We start from the raw sequence: 5,745 nt of genomic DNA, 5'->3' as shown, positions 1-5,745 counted from the left end.
GATAGTTTTACAGAATTTTTATGGAATAAAATTTAATTTTAAAGTGAATGAACATGACTATATTTGAATAATAAATTTGTACCTGTGCCTGTGTGTCCCTGCTGTTAACTGTTAAGTGGGACTGAGGTCAGAGTCCCTGATCTTCCTGCTTCTCTCCCTACCTTCTCTCCAGAGATGTGGTTCTCATCACTCCTGAGGGCTTGTCACATTGTTTCAGTACTTGAGTGTCACACTGCCCTGTGCTCCATCCATCCTGAGGCAATGGGATTAGAAAGGATGTCGTGCAGTGAATGCATGAGGTGGGACCATGAGGGTCCATTCCATCCCTCACTTTGAAACAGAGTTGCTTCTGTGCACCTGCCATCAACTGGACCATCAGCCCCATACTATTTATGGCTCCATTCACAGGTATTGAGAAAACAGCATTTCCCGGGTCAGTAGCCCCATCCCAGGGAGCAGGTTATGTTAGTTTGCTGAGCACTGAAATCACATCTATTTTGAGAGCTCATATTGGAGTCACCACCATGTTAAGTTACAAGAATTCACTGTCATTCTCCAGTATCCATGTCCCACAAGCAGACAAATAGATGAGTGAATGTGGATGAGGTAAGAATCACCTGAAGTTTCGGATGCTTTGGTTGTGGCAGGAGTCTCCAAATTTTGTATTTTGATTCCCTGAGTCCTGGCAGTTTTAATGGTTTTTACTTTTTATATTCTAACATAATATCCTGAGTCCTCAGGTCCGGGAAACCATGTGATTGCAGTCCTCAGTTTGCAGTATGTTCTTTGAAGATCAGTTACACCATCCATAGTGGGGAGTACCCACAGGATGGTTCAAGGACTCTCTTTGACCCTGTGAGTAGCACTTGAGAACATATTGCCTGGAACACCTGATCTTTATCAGCCCCAGTGTTGACACAGAGACATCTGAGATCTGAAATTAATGTCATTTCAAGACAACAAACTAATCCTTGAAAAATTATTTCTTGTTCCTCAATTCAGTCTCCCCAGAATCGTCACAGTCCCTTGGGGAAGGCATGAGCAGGCAGTGTTTCAGTAGTGTGGTGTCATCGTCATCAAGGGACCTGACCTCCCCTTCATTCCAGTGCTTCTGTCTTGAAAATTGACTCAGTGTATGAAATTAAATAACCTTGTATCTCCGTGATGCTTATTGAAGTTACAGTCTTTTCTCTCTTTTTTTGTTTTCTTTTTTTTCTTTACCATACATTGCTTTCATGTAGACCAGTCAAGTAAGAATTCAGTAGTCCTTAGAGCAACTAATTTTCTAGAAACATCGTGATTAAATACTCAATGTCCAGGTCACTGTGACCAGACTCTTCTAATTGCTGCTTGGAATCTCTGTTACCAAGGAAACTGTACCCACCTTGTCTTTGTTTTTAAGATCTACTAGTTGGGAGGTTTCACAACAGTAACACCCCAACAGGCAAGTGAGTCAACTCAACATCTTGGTTTACAATATTATTCATAAGAGAAGTGAAACAGGAATCCTCAGCTAGAAGGCACTGAATGGGCTGGGGAGAACAAATAGAGATGGTCCTGGAGCATCTTGCACTGAGGGAACGTGAGGAGGTGACAGAGAACACACAGGACATTTGTAAAGGACCCAGAGCCCTCAGGGTAGAGCTGCCAGTGCACAGAAAACATCCAGTATTTCTAACTGCAAAGATAATAACAGTGCTGGTTTTTAATCACATATAAAATAAATTATATTAGTCCTTACCTATAACAATGAATCATTCAATAAATAGTGCAAATGAGGTTACTAGACAAATTTACCTTAAGGGATAATTTCCTAATACTTAGCCTGTGTGAGAGCAGAAAAGACAAATTCTGTCCTACTTTTCAAAGTCCTTCCAGCTGGGCTAATGATCATAGTAATCTGACACAAAATAACATGAGAAAATGTAAAAATTAAATTCAGATGTTCATGGGGGTTGCATAAGGATATGAGACCCAAAGAGGGAGTAGCTGAGGCTTCTAAGCGACCTGCAGCCAGGAGAGGCGCTGGGTTGTGGTGTGGACTTTGCAGGGCAGTGAGGTGACTCACATGCGGGTGGAAGATCAGGTGTTTGGTAAATAAATGTCTCCTGGGAAATCTTTAAGAAATGGGCACAAGGTGACTTTGAAAAAATAGGATGTTGTGTCCATGACACACTCTTGTCCTCAGGCTGACACTCAGCCCACAGGGAGGGATTGAGGGTTTCTATGGGGCTGGGCATTCCCTTTGTCCTGGTTCTCATTTACATGGGGAAAGGCCTTTGTTATGTGAGCTCTGGGAGACTCAGCACAGAGAAGAAAACATATATGTACACACATAAAATCACATTGCACACACGGTCAGAACCCATGTGCACCCCAACATGTGCACACTCACACGCTCACACACACAGCTTCCAGTACTCAGGAAGGTAGACTGTCCCCAGGTTCCTGAAGTGTGTGAGGCCCTGATACTCAGAGTGCTGTGATGTTAGGACACTGACCCTCAGGAATATCTTTATTCTCACTGCTGGGACCTGTGTGTGTTCTCTTATGTGACAGGATATGCAGTGATGCTTAAGTTAGGAATGATTGAGTTCAAGGTGTTGAAAGGGGGAGATTATCCTATATTTTGTTGTTGAAACATCACTGTCATCACGAGTCATTTTCAAAAGAAAACTAATGTAATTCACATTGAAATACTGTGATTATTGAAAACCGGTATTGCAGTACGTGTACACCTCCACCTGAGTGAGTGAGAATGAACAGCTTAACACCGTGTGGTGGGAAGTACAGAGGCCTGTAGGTGGACGTCCTGGGGGAGAATCACAATCACTGTGTGGTTACGTGTGTGTGTCAGAGGCTTGGACAATGTGGCGAATTGTGGGCAGGGAGGGGACAGAGAGTTTGAGCTCTGTACACAGGTTTCTCGACTATGCTGGCGTCTCCATTGGAGGGAAATGTTTCCCAACCACAGAGAAGGCGAGAGCACTCGGGATGGTTTATTTGTCAAGAAAAAAACATAGAAAACAATGTAATTCGGCCTGACCAGGCGGTGGTGCAGTGGATAGAGTGTCAGACAGGGACGGGGAAGACCCAGCTTCAAAACCCTGAGGTCACCGGCTTGAGTGCGGGCTCATCGGGCTTGAGTGTGGGATCACTTGCTCTGCTGTACCCCCAACCCCACCCCAGTTAAGGCACATATGAGAAAGTAATCAATAAAGAAGCATCAACAAATAACTAAGATGTAGCTACGAAGAATGGATGATTTCATTTTCTTTCTCTTCCTTTCTGTCTGTCCCTTTCTGTCCCTCCCTCTGACTCACTATGTTTCTGTCAGAATACAGAAATGGAATATGGTGAACAACAGTTTTGTATATAACTGCTGACATATCATATGCAAACAGGCAATGAGACAGCCTCATTTGTTGTCTGCAGTAAGAATATGAGGAATTTGAGCCACAGAGAAGAAGGAAGAAGTGCCCCTGGATGCAGCTGAGAGCTTTGAGAGGAAACCCTGCTCGCACAGGAAGCCCCTTCCTTCCCCACCTCCCTCTGCACCTGCTCCTGGGGCTGGTCTTGGGCTAGGTGGGTCCAGAGCACCCCTAGTGTCCTGAGCGTCCCCTGGTGGTGGCAGCCCCTCCTGCAGGGAGGTTTATATCTGGGCTCACACTGACTTCCCCTCGCTGTGTCTCGCACAGTAATACACGGCCATGTCCTCAGCTCTCATGCTGCTCAGCTCCATGAAGGCTGTGCTCGTGGACTTGTCTGCAGTCATGGTGACTCTGCCCTTGAATTTCTGTGTGTAGCTTGTGTCATCATTACCAGGGTAAACCCACTCCATCCATCCAGCCCTTGTCCGGGGGCCTGTCGCAACCAGCTCATATAGTAGCTGGTGAAGGTGTCTCCAGAAGCCTTGCAGGAGACCTTCACTGAGGCCCCAGGCTCCCTCAGCTCAGCCCCAGACTTCACCAGCTGCACCTCGGAGTGGACATCTGTGGAGAGGAGACAGGAGTGTGTGGAATTCCCCATTGACTAGTCCTTGGTCCCCCATCAACCCAGGGACTGCAGAGCCCCTTACCTGCAGCCACTGCCACCAGGAGGAAGGCTCTCCAGCTCCAGTCCATGGTGAGGGGCTGAGCTGTCAGGACTCATGGAGGGGAGGGTGTGTCTGTGGGGGATGCTCTCAGGACACAGACACATCCATATTAAACTACTCTACCTCAACTCATTTGCGTGTTAATGAGGCAAACTATCTCATAAATGAAGTATTGATCCCATCTGAGAGAAGATAGAGGTTTATCTGGGAGTCTCATGCTTCAAATTCTTTTGTTTTTGGAAAATGTGTGTCTCCTCCTGGGTCTTTGAGCCACAAGATGAGACAGTGAGAACCTCAGCGGCACCTTCCATTTCAACTCCATTACTCTTAATGCCCAAACTCAACCTCCCATGCATCTGCCTCTAGTAATGTGTTCCTGAGTCTCCGTGAAAGAACACCATTTTCCAGCTGCACTGCCCTCATTTTTTGTTTTTATTCTCTAGACTCAGTTGCAGGTCATTTAAAAAACTTGAAGACATAGAATAAACTCAGTTATGGCCATGTATGTTTACGTGAAAATGCTAGTAAAGATTTGGAATAATCATGTTTAAGTTATATCATATTGATTATGGAAAACCTAGGTAGCAATTACTAATATGGAATTAAAGATATAAATAACATTGTGGATGTAAGGAGCATTGTGTTCTTTATCCATTGATTGCAGAATGAATAAATCATACAAATTAACTCCTATTACCGGAACTGAAAGATCAATTTTAGAGAAAAATGGTCAGCCTTGGATATTCAGACTTAGATTCTGCATGGGGATCTGTTGATATGGACCTGGGACTTCATTCTAGTCAGAGGGCCACAGGGGGAACATGTTGGTACTTTGCTAGCTCAAAAATAGTTAATTTCAGGAGATCCATTTCTTCCCTCTCACAGTCCCAGTTCATATCTGCATGTGACCCTGGGGAGTGCTGTCACCGTGTCCACACATAACAGGTGTTCACTGGAAATGGAAACCAACTTACTGGCAAGTATCTATGTGAAAAATGGAAAAAGGAACCATGTTCATGGGAGTTGATTTTACAGACAGTGAATTATTCTCGTCTGAGGTGACACACATCTGGAATTTTCATCTCATTATGTTGTGATTTTCCTCATTGTTTAACCAGATCAATCTTTCTTCCTTATTCCTGAAATAGTGAAAGACAGCATCTAAAATCATTTACATAAGAAATATTTAGCTTAAAAACTAACCTAAGTTTCAGATTTCAGGTGAGTTTCAAAGTACTGTGCATTGTTCATGGACAGACAGGTGTCATGGCTGGATTCCTAGAATGGAGTTGCAATTGTTTTATCTTCATCAGGGACAACCAAACAGACCTTCAATTTATTAGACTCCCATGGAGAACCTTGACCTAATATTACTTGTTGACGGAGCATACATCATGTGAAGGTGAAGGTCAACACAAAATGCTAGACTCTGAATGTTTAGAAAATGCTGTAATAGATTATGACAAACAAGCAATCTTATCCTAGGTCATAATCTGATCTGAACCCTCAGAGCATAAATCTACAGAGGCATTGAAAGCAGTCATTATAATTTGTCATTTGTATCCCAAGATTTAAGAATAAATGAATAGAAAACATGTAGCTGTCTACTCCACTCAGATGTTTGATTTCTCAAGATAGCTGCTTGTTGG

General features: G+C 43.7%; 1 pseudogene; it reads right to left on the bottom strand.

Annotated features, from left to right (window-relative positions):
* Positions 1 to 3,664: 3,664 nt before the first annotated feature.
* On the bottom strand, positions 3,665 to 4,124 carry LOC136333796 (immunoglobulin heavy variable 1-46-like; annotated as a pseudogene).
* Between the last annotated feature and the right edge of the window lie 1,621 nt (positions 4,125 to 5,745).

This window comes from Saccopteryx bilineata, chromosome 4 (genome assembly GCF_036850765.1).
Source record: "Saccopteryx bilineata isolate mSacBil1 chromosome 4, mSacBil1_pri_phased_curated, whole genome shotgun sequence".
Taxonomy (NCBI): Eukaryota; Metazoa; Chordata; class Mammalia; order Chiroptera; family Emballonuridae; genus Saccopteryx; species Saccopteryx bilineata.
The sequence above is the reverse complement of the archived record's forward strand: the minus strand, read 5'-3'. Positions and strand labels throughout refer to the sequence as shown.